The sequence below is a fragment of the Phocoena phocoena genome, chromosome 13, assembly GCF_963924675.1.
Source record: "Phocoena phocoena chromosome 13, mPhoPho1.1, whole genome shotgun sequence".
In the NCBI taxonomy this organism is placed as follows: domain Eukaryota; kingdom Metazoa; phylum Chordata; class Mammalia; order Artiodactyla; family Phocoenidae; genus Phocoena; species Phocoena phocoena.
Window position 1 is genome coordinate 13300100 of NC_089231.1, and position 13929 is coordinate 13314028.

Genomic DNA, 13929 nt, shown 5'->3' on the forward strand with positions numbered 1-13929 from the left:
ATATTCATCAGTGATATTGGTCTGTAATTTTCTTTTTTTGTAGTATCTTTGTCTGGTTTTGGTATCAGGGTGATGGTGGCCTCAGAATGAGTTTGGAAGTGTTCCTTTCTCTGCAATTTTTTGGAAGTGTTTGAGAAGGATGGGTGTTAGCTCTTCCCTAAATGTTTGATAGTATTCTCCTATGAAGCCATCTGGTCCTGGACTTTTGTTTGTTGGAGGATTTTTAATCACAGTTTCAATTTCATTACTTGTGATTGGTCTGTTCATATTTTCTATTTCTTCCTGGTTCAGTCTTGGAAGGTTATACCTTTCTAAGAATTTGTCCATTTCTTCCAGGTTGTCCACTTTATTGGCATAGAGTAGTCTCTTAGGATGCTTTGTATTTCTGCCGTGTCTGTTGTAATTTCTCCTTTTTCATTTTATTGATTTGAGTCCTCTCCCTCTTTTTCTTGATGAGTCTGGCTAGAGGTTTATCAGTTTTGTTTATCTTCTCAAAGAACCAGCTTTTAGTTTTATTGATCCTAGCTACTGTTTTCTTTGTTTCTATTTCATTTATTTCTGCTCTGATCTTTATGATTTCTTTCCTTCTGCTAACTTTGGGTTTTGTTTGTTCTTCTTTCTCTAGTTCCTTTAGGTGTAAGGTTAGATTGTTTGAGATTTTTCTTGTTTCTTGAGGTCGGCTTGTACAGCTATAAACTTCTCTCTTAGAAGTGCTTTTGCTGCATCCCATAGGTTTTGAATTGTCATGTTTTCATTGTTATTTGTCTCTTGGTATTTTTTGATTTCCTCTTTGATTTCTTCAGTGATCTCTTGGTTATTTAGTAATGTATTGTTTAGCCTCCATGTGTTTGTGTTTTTTACGTTTTTTCCCTGTAATTCATTTCTAATCTCATAGCGTTGTGGTCAGAAAAGATGCTTGATATGATTTCAATTTTCTTAAATTTACTGAGGCTTGATTTGTGACCCAAGATGTGATCTATCCTGGAGAATGTTCCATGCACACTTGAGAAGAAAGTGTAATCTGCTGTTTTTGGATGGAATGTCCTATAAATATCAATTAAATTTATCTGGTCTACTGTCTCGTTTAAAGCTTCTGTTTCCTTATTTATTTTCATTTTGGATGATCTGTCCATTGGTGTAAGTGAGGTGTTAAAGTCCCCCACTATTATTGTGTTACTGTCGATTTCCTCTTTTATAGCTGTTAGCATTTGCCTTATGTATTGAGGTGCTCCTATGTTGGGGCATATATATTTATAATTGTTATACCTTCTTCTTGGATTGATCCCTTGATCATTATGTAGTGTCCTTCCTTGTCTCTTGTAACATTATTTTAAAGTCTATTTTATCTGATATGAGTATTGCTACTCCAGCTTTCTTTTGATTTCCATTTGCATGGAGTGTCTTTTTCCATCCCCTCACTTTCAGTCTGTATGTGTCCCTAGGGCTGAAGTGGGTCTCTTGTAGACAGCATATATATGGGTCTTGTTTTTGTATCCATTCAGCAAGCCTGTGTCATTTGGTTGAGGCATTTCATCCATTCACGTTTAAGGTAATTATCGATATGTATGTTCCTATTACCATTTTCTTAATTGTTTTGGTTTCTTTTTGTAGGTCCTTTTCTTCTCTTGTGTTTCCTACTTAGAGAAGTTCCTTTAGCATTTGTTGTAGAGCTGGTTTGGTGGTGCTGAATTCTCTTAGCTTTTGTTTGTCTGTAAAGCTTTTGATTTCTCCATCAAATCTGAATAAGATCCTTGCCGGGTAGAGTAATCTGGTTGTAGGTTCTTCCCTTTCATCACTTTAAGTATATCATGCCACTCCCTTCTGGCTTGTAGAGTTTCTGCTGAGAAATCAGCTGTTACCCTTATGGGAGTTCCCTTGTATGTTGTTTGTCATTTTTCCCTTGCTGCTTTCAACAATTTTTCTTTGTCTTTAATTTTTGCCAGTTTGATTATTATGTGTCTCGGCGTGTTTCTCCTTGGGTTTATCCTGTATGGGACTCGCTGTGCTTCCTGGACTTGGGTGGCTATTTCCTTTCCCATATTAGGGAAGTTTTCCACTATAATGTCTTCAAATATTTTCTCAGGTCCTTTCTCTCTCTCTTCTCCTCTGGGACCCCTATAATGCGAATGTTGTTGCGTTTAATGTTGTCCCAGAGGTCTCTTAAGCTGTTTTCATTTATTTTCATTATTTTTTCTTTATTCTGTTCCACAGCAGTGAATTACACCATTCTGTCTTCCAGGTCACTTATCCGTTTTTCTGCCTCAGTTATTCTGCTATTGATTCCTTCTAGTGTAGTTTTCATTTCAGTTATTGCACTGCTCATCTCTGTTTGTTCTTTAATTCTTCTAGGTCTTTGTTAAACATTTCTTGCATCTTCTCGATCTTTGCCTCCATTGTTTTTCCGAAGTCCTGGATCATCTTCACTATCATTATTCTGAATTCTTTTTCTGGAAGGTTGCCTATCTCCACTTCTTTTAGTTCTTTTTCTGGGGTTTTATCTTGTTCCTTCATCTGGTACATAGCCCTCTGCCTTTTCATCTTGTCGATCTTTCTGTGAATGTGGTTTTTGTTCCACAGGCTGCTGGATTGTAGTTCTTCTTGCTTCTGCTGTCTGCCCTTTGGTGGATGAGGTTATCTAAGAGGCTTGTGCAAGTTTCCTGATCTGAATGAATCTTAAAAGCATGTTGAGTGAAAGAAGCCAGACAAGCAAGATACTAACCATATGATCCCACTTATATCAAGTTCAAAAACAAGCCAAACTAATCTACACGTTTTAGGGATAAAATTTAGATGGTAAAATTGAAATGAAAGGAAAAGGAAGTAAATAACTAACACAAACCAACTAGGTGGAAGCGAGTGGGTTGTGACTGGGAATAGGGCACGGGGCAGGGGAAGGGGGTGTCTGGGATGCTGACAGTGTCCTGTGTATTGACCTAGGTGGGTACCTGGGTCTCTGTTTTTTAAAAATGGGTTCAGTCGTATATTTGTGTTTTATGTACTTTCCTGTTTGTGTTATACTTCAGAACAAAGTTTCGTTTTTGTTTTTTTAAGATCAACTGTATGGTTTTGTTACAATCTGAATTTCTACGTTTTGTTGATAATTAAAAGTTTAAAGTTATGTTAAGTTTCCCACCACTTAATTCATTAAAATTTTATTTATAATTTAAAACAACTGATAAATTAAAACTCTAATGTAATTTAAGAAAGAAGTTTAAATTTTACTTATTCTAAGAGTAATGAGTTCATTATAGAAAGTTTGGTCAATATTGAAAACCATAAAAATGCAAGGATGAGCAAAAAAATCCAATGACCCAATGTTATTTTCAAATATTTCCTCATAGCTTTTTTCTCTGTATTTTAATGGAGTAGAGATCATAATGTCATTACATTTTCTATCCTGCTTTTCTCACTCAAAGCTATGCTATAAACATGAAAAAAATTGCCATAAACATAATTTAAATATCTAGATTAAAATGCATCGTTTTGGAGAACCATTATTTAAGCACTCTATAAAGAGTGAATTAATGATCAGGTAGGACGCCATGCTGGCCCTCAGTATTTTATGCTGTTTTTTGTACTATTCTACTTGTGGAAATAAAAATATGGTTATAGCCGATTTTGCCACAGTCATCTTTCCTTATCTCCCCATCCTTCAACCACAACACATAAATCGGGCATCGTCTGAAGTCCTTTTTAGATGAGCTTGTGAGGAAGTGGAAATGAGGAAACATTTACCAAGTGCCTATAACATGCCATGATGGGGTGGCCAGATATAACAAATAAAATACAGGACACCCAGTAATTGCAATATTTGGACATACTTATATGAAAAAAATCGTTATTTATCTGAGATTTGAATTTAACCTGGTGTCCTGTTATTTTAGGTTTACGGTTAGGGCACTGCCAGGCCTGGCATGTATATTTTCTAATTTAATCTCTTCGACCCCTTTTAGAGTTCTATATGGTTCTCATTGTAAATGAGAATGGTTCAGTATCTTTTCTAAGGTCACAAGGCTAGAAAGGGGCAAAGTAAGGATAGAAACCCCAGCTTTATGACACCAAGATTAGGGTTACAAATTTGGTGGGCTATCTGCTAGACCTAGGGTCATATGGGTGAGAGAGGGTGTTTTCGGTTTTCATTGTTGCCATTGTTTCTTTTTTAAAATTGCTCATCACTCCTTTGTATTGTTATGTTAAAGACGAGTACTAATTTTTTAAAAAGTGAGAACTGGACCCAGGTGACAGTGTCAAGTTACTGAACATGATTCGAAAACGCAGCCCAGGAAAAAGAGGCTTCCCACTGACACACCCCCTCCCGCAGCCCTTCCCCACCATTGTACTTTCTGAGGACAAATAAGTCAAGTGAGACTGTTTCGTTTCAGTCGCTCTTAGAAACCCCAGGAGTGTTGGGTATTTGGGTGTTTTTTGTTTTTGTTTTTTGGTCTCACCTTGCATCATGCAGGATCTTAGTTCGCCCATCAGGGATCAAACCCATGCCCCCTGCAGTGGAAGGGCAGAGTCCTAACCACTGGACCGTCAGGGAAGTCCTGCGTATTTGTTTCTTGATGGGCTTTTTTGTCATATGTTTGTTTAGATATGAAATAAATACTGTAATCAAAGGGCAAACCTTCCAGAACTGGTTCCTCTGGAGCCTGGGAGGAAACAGGACCACAGTGTAAGTTATCTTCATCCTCTCCCATCCAGGGCCAACCCCAGCCCCACAGCGTGGCACCAACCAGGGTCCTAGAACAACCAGAATTGTTTCTCTTGCTTCTCCTCATTGATGCCTTTTAGCCTTACTGCTCCCCTTCCCGACACACACAGATTCTTTCCAGACAAGCCATTTGGTGAAACCCACAGATACACCACTTCCCTTGCATAGGAGGTGGAACTCCCCAGGCCCATAATGAGGACATGCCAGTGGGGGCAGTGTTGGGACGAGGCGGGTACAGGAGACAGAGTGGAGCCAAAACAGGGAAAAATGACCAAGTCCCAGCCCCCTGCTGTGTTCCTGAGATCCCCATGGAGGTGGCTCTTGTGACAGGCCCAGGTGAGGCATGAGGTACCATACCACAAAATTAATTTGAACTCTCCCACATTCCACTCTGGAAAACTGTTTGACAATATCTATTATGGCCAAACATATGCCAAATTCCAAATTGATCCCCAAGAGAAATGAGTAAATATGTCCACCAAAAGATAAGTACAAAAATAGGACTACGTATAGCATCTTCATTCATAAATAGACAGAAAAACTGGAAAACAACTCAAATGTCCATCAACAGGAGAATGGGTAATAAATTGTGGCATATGACTATACCATGGAAGTAAAAAAGAGCACATTACTGAAACAGACAACAACAGGGATCAATCTTAAAGACATTATGTTGAACAGAAAAAGACACAAAAGAACACATATTGTATGACTCCTGTATTCAAATCAAGTTTAAGAGTAGGCAAAATGGGCTTCCCTGGTGGCGCAGTGGTTGAGAGTCCACCTGCCGATGCAGGGGACATGGGTTCGTGCCCCGGGCCGGGAAGATCCCACATGCCGCCAAGTGGCTGGGCCCGTGAGCCATGGCCGCTGAGCCTGCACGTCCGGAGCCTGTGCTCCGCAACGGGAGAGACCACAACAGTGAGAGGCCCGCGTATCACAAAAAAAAAAAAAAAAAAAAGAATAGGCAAAAGTGTGAAATAAGCCAGTCACAGAAGACAGATACGGTATGAATCTGCTCATACGAGGTCCCTGGAATAGTCAAATGTATAGAGACAAAGTAGAGTGGTAGTTGCCAAGTGCTGGGGGCAGGCAGGGGGGAATGGGGAGTTGTTATTTACTGGGTACAGAGTTTTGAGTTCTGCAAGATGAAGAGAGTTCTAGAGACTGGTTGCATGGTAATGTGAATGTACTTAACACTTAAGAACGGTTAAGATAGTAAATTCTATGTTATGTAGTTTTTTTTAATTTATCTTTTTTTTTTTTGGCTGCATTGGGTCTTCGTTGCTGCATGCGGGCTTCCACTAGTTGTGGCGAGTGGCAGCTACTCTTCGTTGCCGTGCACGGGCTCTAGGCACGCAAGCTTCAGTAGTTGCAGCACGCAGGCTCAGTAGTTGTGGTTTGCGGGCTCTAGAGCGCAGGCTCAGTAGTTGTGGCGCACGGGCTTAGTTGCTCTATGGCATGCGGGATCTTGCCGGACCAGGGATGGAACCCATGTCCCCTGCATTGGCAGGTGGATTCTTAACCACTGCGCCACCAGGGAAGTCCCTATGTTATGTACATTTTAACACAATTTTTAAGAAAAGAATAAACAAAACTAACCTGACAAGTCACAACAGAAGTTCACCTTGGCCTGGCACACTGACTGGAGGGGACTTCTGGGCTACTGATAAATATTCTATTTCTCAGTCTGGATTGTGGCTTGAAGGTATGTAAGTTCATACTACTTTATGCATAATCTTGTAATAAAAGGCTTTGTCTTTGTTTAAGACACAGGAACATTGGATTTATCTAACACATTCATTACATAAAACTCTGGGCTCTGGTCATGCAAGATAGGAGACAAGGGAGTGCTAGCAGGATAGGCAGGCCCCGGGAAGGAGAAAGCTGGGTGAATACATGGAGACAACGTGAAAACTGGCAGCAAAATCTGGAAGAGGAGTAGAATGGCATTTACTTGGAACTCTGCCCATGAGTCTTAATTTCTACATTTTCCTTGTAAGATAAATGTTCTGTGCAAGAGCACATGGACCAGAACCTGTCTCTCCTCATTTGAGCTCCATGTGAATGTACAGATCTGGACTTAATCTGAGTTGTACTTATTAACTCTGGGCAATACAGTATTATGATCCAAATTGTGATGGTCCAGTTATGCAGATTAACTCATTCAAGAAAGTCTGACTGAGCATCTAGTATGTGCCAGGCAGTTTGCTAAGTACGAGGAATACAGTGATGACCACATCATACGTAAGACCTTCCCCTCTTGGATCTAATGGCTTTGGAAGAAGAAATGCCCACCTGCCAAGCAGCATTGCTCCTACAACAGTAAATGCACTCGGGACTTCCCTGGTGATCCAGTAGGTAAGATTCCATGCTTCCAATGCAGGGGGTTTGATCCCTGGTGGGGGAACTAAGATCCCACATGCTGCACGGCCGAAAAATTTTTTAAAAAGTAGATGCACTCAACTCTTCATCAGGAATCAACTTCTCAAACTGGAATTTGTTCTCTCCTTTAGAATCACGTAATCTGGAAATGGAAAGAAGGATGGAGGCAGCAAAGACAGGAGGAAAGGAGGAGAGAAGGGAGAAAGGAGCAGACTATTCCACTGAATTGGAATATATAATAATATATAAAGTTTTTAAATTAAAAAATAGGAACACAAAATCTGATAATACAGGGTTTTTTTGCCTCCAGAATATTTTGAAGAATGAACATTTTCTCATACCTTTTTTGTATTCTGAAGGTTGACACTAATATTAACACAGATTTTCTAGAATTATAACCTACTTTGCTCCTGGTACTTTAAAGTATTCAATATAGAAACCTAACTGTGAAATTGATGCATGTTGATTTAAATCAGGCAAAGGGCACTGAAGGATAATAGAGTGGGAAAGCTCATATCTGTACTTTCCCTACTCAAGTATAAGTACATAAATACTATTATAGCCAAAGTTGATTGATAAGATTTATAGTGACTAGTGATACCAAAAAAAAAAGGGAGGAAAAGAAACAAGTTTTGGTTAATGTATTTAAAAATTTTTTTAAGGTTGGAGGCTCATAATCCATGACTGAAAGACTCAAGAAACTACATAGTATTTCTAGAATAAATAGTAATTAATTTATAGTATATTATGGGGTCTGCAATCTATTTCAGTTCTATTTTAAATTAATTACACTTGCAAAATGATCATAATTTTTGTATAGAACTGAACACAAACAAGCTTGATTTATTTGTTAATATTGCGGGGGAATGGGAGAGGCACTTTCAAATGAAAAAATCTCAAGCCCATCACACACACACAAAAAAAAAAATGGAAGGAAAGAAAAACTGATAAAACTCTAGCCACTGTACTTTTTTTTTTTAATTTTTGGTTGCCTTGGGTCTTAGTTGCTGCACGTGGGATCTTCGTTGAGGCATGCAGGATCTTTCATTGCAGTGCGCAGTCTTCTCTCTAGTTGTGGCGTGCAGGTTTTCTCTCTCTAGTTGTGGCGTGCAGGCTCCAGGGTGCGTGGGCTCTGTAGTTTGCGGCACGCAGGCTCTCTAGTTGAGGTGTGGGAGCTTAGTAGTTGAGGTGCGCGCGAGCTTAGTTGCCCCGAAGCGTGCGGGATCTTAGTTCCCTGACCAGGGATCGAACCCGCGTCTCCTGCATTGGAAGGCAGATTCCTTACCACTGGACCACCAGGGAAGTCCCACCTTTGTACTTTTATATACATAATAAGACAGCTTGTATTAAGTATATATCTAAAGGTCTATTATTTTTTCCCAGATTAGTCATTTTCTAATCCAAACTTTTTTTCAGGTTGGACTATAAACAAAGAATAGATGTGCCGCAAAAACAATTCCTTGTATCTTTATAGCACGTTCCTGTTGACAAAGCATTTTCATGGACATCACCACGCAATTCTCCCAGCAAGTCTGGGAGGTAGATAAATGACAAACATCATCAGGATACAGGCGGTTCTGATTAGGTGCTCCCAGTCACAGAATTTGAGGACAAAGTCTCTGAAATGAAAGAATTACTGAAAGTAGACATTTGTAGAACTAGTCCATACTAAGATGTAAATATATTGCTCCGGAGACCTGAAAACTAGCCAAGTTCAATCGAAGTGATTACAGTGTAATGCAACCTTGCCAACTGTGTAGTAATACAACTGCCTGAAAGACGGATGTTTCAGGAGAAGGACTGTTATAATCTGAAGGGAGCCAAAGAATAAGAATTGACCCATATTTTCCAGGAAAAAGATGTTCTCCTCAACAATGGAGGTAAGCACAGGTTGCTCTGGGAGCATCGGTAAAGATCCTTACATCAACCTAGAAGGGAGGGCTGGCAGTGGAGGAAGCCTTCCTAGAAGAGGTGATACTGATCTGGGTCCTTGGGGACAAGGGAAATTAGTCATGTCAAGGGAAAGGCGTCCCAGCAGAGCATACGGCTAACTTGCCGTGTGGTTTCTTTCTCTGGATTTCACTTTCTCATCTAGAAAAGTCTATGATCCCTTGACTCAGTTTTTTTTTTTTTTTTTTTTGGCTGTGTTGGGTCTTCGTTGTTGCGCTCGGGCTTTCTCTAGTTGTGGCGAGCAGGGGCTACTCTTTGTTATGAAGCATGGGCTCTAGGGCATGTGGGCTTCAGTAGTTGTGGCACGTGGGCTCAGTAGTTGTGGCGCACAGGCTTAGTTGCTCTGCGGCATGTGGGATCTTCCTGGACTAGGGATTGAACCCGTGTCCCCTGCACTGGCAGGCGGATTCCTATCCAGTGCGCTACCAGAGAAGCCCCCTTGACTCAGTTTTTCATGCTGGGTGACCAAGTGCACCAATAAAAAATCAGAAATCATCCAGCTTATGGCCAAAAATAAAGTTCAGTCCCCTTGTGGCTTCTCATCCAGTAAAAACCATAAAAGGCACTTCAATACACATTTACCCATTAGTAGGAAGATATGTCTTTACATCTTCTCTTTCCAATTTGCTAACACAGAAGTGCAATGTTTGTTCAAGACCCATCTCAAAGAATGATGAGGTCCCAGTCATTCGAGGACAGCACAAAAGTCAGTAAACTGGCCAGGTAGTCCAGATGTGCAAGAAAAACATGTCATTTACACTGAATGTGTGCAGGACAACTGTCTAACAGTCCAACTGTCCATGTGTACCTTCACCACAGAAACTGGTTGTCACCGTGCTGAACCTGGGCAAAGACCAGGAAAAGACCAAAGAGAAATGTTAAAGGACAAATATAAGGAAGAAACTATTGAGAAAAAGCATTCATAAAGTCATCTTCTATACAACTTCTATTAATAACGAGACCAAATTCTGGCTAAAGAAAGCAGACTGAAATACTCATTTAACTCTGATCTCTCAAGAAATCTCCCAAAAAATGGTAGCGGACTTTAAAAAATGAGAGATAGATAGATAGACAGAAAGATGAAGAAGGATGGCAATAAAATTTTGGAAGCTGAAGACCTGAAGCATGAGTGGTATCTGAGTTAGCAGAACAAAGAAGAGGAATTCTGAGGCAGCAGAGGGGAAAGCTGAGAGGAAGCCTCCTTTGCAGTGCAGAACTTCCTAAAGACATAGCAACATGACCCCAGGCTCTTCTTGAAGGGAGTAGAGGTGGGACTTTAAAAGAGGAGGTTGCCAATCCCTTTAGGAAGCAGTGATATCGCTAGATCTCCTGTAACCCTCGCCTTCCCTCTGTGAAACTGATTGCACTTCAGAGTTTATTCTCTGGAAAAAGCAGGTAAAATAGAGAGTTCTGGGACAGGGGACACTAAGCCCAGTTAAAGGTGGGATAAAAGCGACATTTTACAAGACAGGAAAAATAGTCTTAAAAATACTACCTTACTCAGCAGTATGCACGTACATAGTCAAAAGAACTGTTGAAAGTTGGTCTAACCAAAATTGTGATTTAAGTATTTGGGGAAGATGCATGACAGAGAGTGCAAGCGTGTGTGGTGATGGTGAGACAGATGATGCCTAAAACGGAAAAATGCAAGAAGGAGCAACACAGACAGGTTATTTGTGACAAGGAGGAAATACCCTCCCGCCAAAAAAAAAAAAAAAAAAGCTAAAAGGATTGAAAGCATTTGCTTTTAGGGAGAAGGAAATGGGGAGCACGGAACTGCCAGGTTACGAAGGTAAAACTCTTTGATTCATTAGGTATAACATTGATAAAAATTAAGTTTTAAAAATCAGAAGGGCCATATTTTTTGCTGGAAGGAAGGAAGAGGGGAAATAAGTTGGATTTAAAATCAAGTTGCAGTTGCAGGAGAAGCAAGATATTCAGGCAATCAGAGCTCAGGAGTCAAGACAAGGTTTGGAACAGAGATTTTATAATTATTTAGACTGGAAGAAAATTAGCTCTATAGGAAATAGGTCCTGAGAAAAAAAGAGAAGAGGCCTTGAAAACAAACATTTTATAAATGCCATTTACAGTGTCAGTGGAGGAAGGGACTCCATTGAAAGAGCAGCCAAGAAAACCAAGGAAAACAGGAGTTTCAATAAGGGGGGGGGTGCGGTTTAATCAAGGTCAAGTGCTCAGGGGGTCAAAGAGGCCCAGACCATTAGAATTAACAATGAAAAATTTCTAAAGAGGGTACTCTAATCTAAGGATTATGTTCACACCCTTTAATGAGCCTTAAATTTAAAAAGGGTTTTGGGTTTTGGAAGGATCTTGTGTTTTTCCAGGACACCACACAATGACTGTGACCCTGTTTTCAGTAAGTACACAGTTGTCTTTCATGGGGCAGTCACATAAGCCCTGCATTAATAAGAAAGTGAATCTTAGGCATATTGTCATTAGCAATCCCATACAAAGCCCTGTCCCTGTTTTGTTTCCCACACAAGGGATGGCATTGTCTGTGTCAGAGACGAGCATTTGAACTGAAGTTCATGGCTTGGCTGGGCTCTTCCTTCTGGCCGCACTTCCCCAGTGATCGGCTGCCTGTCCCAGGCTACGGTGTTATGACGTCCCAAACAAGATGAAAGCACAAGAAAACTAATCAAATGAAAGTGCTTTTCCTTGTTGGTGCGTCAAAGGCTACATTCAAAATAACCAAATGTTACGTTAAATCTCATCTTAGGACGAAAGCAAACGTGGTAAAAGAGTTCACTATTTCATTTTGCTGAGTCGAAGTCAGGGCTTGGCTTGGCGGCGAAAAGCATAACTGGTAGCAAATGTTCCCTAATTGCTCCACAAATGATTTCCTCTTTCTAGGAGAGATTGCTGTACACACTTCGACACCCTCCAAACAGATGCAACACAACAGAAGGTCTAGTTCTGTGTTTCACAGAAGCCTACCATGACACTTTACTGCTGAGTTTTCCCAACTGCTTGTGTCAGTTACTGCTGCCTTCCAGACATTTCCATCTCAGGCATATCAGAGAGACAAATGGTTAGGAGAATGGTTTCAATTTAGAACTCAAAAAAGCTTACCCAAGTCCATTAACGACACCCCAAACAGCCTGGTTAGCAAACATTTTTGTGCCAGTATGTGTAGCAGTTTCCTCCCTGAGGTGTCAACCAAATGAATAGTCTTGGCGGGTAGGGGTGAGGACAGCAGTTCTTCCCGAGTCCCCAGGGTCAGAGTTTCTGGAGTGAGCATTAGAATGCCTCCTAATACCACTGTACATGCCTGTTTTCCCAAACAAATCATAGGAACTCCCATAGAGCAGCAAAACATCACTCCAAAATACATATCTTGAACACAAATGAGGGAGTGATGAAATTGACACAGATTAATTAGAAATTTCCAAATGTTTACGATGCTTGATAAACAATCCTAGGGATAGAATGAGGATTCGTTTATGGGCAATATACTCATACCTAACATCACAGTACACTCCTTTCACTCATTAAAATGTCTTTCAAACAAAAAGTACAATGATGAGATCAGTTTTAAATGATATGTCCACATTCAAGGTCCATTGACTTAGATCAATCATAAGGCCACTTTGGAAGTAAAAGACATAAGGAAGTTTTCTAGAATCTAGCCATGCTCCTCTCCAGTGTATGTAGAGAGTCTTCAGAGGTGACTAGGGGTTAGGACAGAACATAGGACAAGAGGTTTATTTCCGACACAAGTAGCTATCCTTGCTCTGCAGGTTTTGCAGGTATAAACTTGCTCGGCAGGTATCCTGGGTTTAGCAGGTATTCTCCTTATGAAAGGTTACTTGATGGAGCTTAACTGATACAAGCCCTGAAATGCAGTCCCCTCAGCAATGGAAAAAATGTCAGATACCTTATCGGGTGACTAGAGAAGTAGGAAAGAACTTCTCAGTTGAAGGAGTCACGCAAACCAAACCCAGAAAGAGAAATTTCTTAAAGCAGGATGGGAAAGAAGTGACACTTCCCCGGCTGCTTTTAGCCGAGTCCTCTTAAGTGGTTAACAAATAGTTTCTCACTTCACGCTGGCAAAATTCCTGGGAGGAAGGCTCACTCCAAAATCCTGTCAGTCTCGCAGGCTAGACTGCTAGCAGTGTGCTGCTGCTCTGGTGGCCTCTCTGGCTCCCTCTAACTTTCTCACCTCCTGCTGCCCCATTCTGCCCAGCCACGCAACACTTGACTGTGGCCCGAAGCCACCAAACAGGCTCCGCCTCTGGACTCCGCGCTGCTGTGCTGTCCACCGCCGCCCCCCCCCCCCAATCTGGGTGCTCTTCCCCCAGAGGAGCGACAAGGTTCCCTCCCTCACTTGCTGCAGGACCCTCCCTAATAAATAGCACCTCCCTCATGCTTGATCCCTCACCCTGCTTTATTTCCCTTCACAGCATTTGTACTGAGTTGAAGAGTGTCCCCCAAATTCAGGGCCACCCAGAACGTGACCTTATTTGGCAATAGGGTCTTTGCAGATGTCAATAGCTAAAATGAGGTTATACTGGATTAGAAGGAACCCTGAATCCAGTACGCCTGGGGTCCTTATAAGAAAAGAGAACACACAGACATACACACAGGAAGGCCATGTGACTGTGAGTGATGGGAGATGGGAATGATGTAGCTGTGCGTCCAGGAATGCCAAGGGTTGCAGGCAACTACCAGAATTGGGAAGAGGCACGGAAGGATTCTTCCTCAGAACCTCCTGGTCCTGCCAACGCATTGATTTCAGACTTGCAGCTTCCAGAACTGTGAGAAATTAAGTTTCTGTTGTTTTAAGCTGCTCAGTTTGTGATACTTTGTTACCCAAACTTGGTAGCCCAAGGAAACTAATATGTCACCACCTGATATACTAT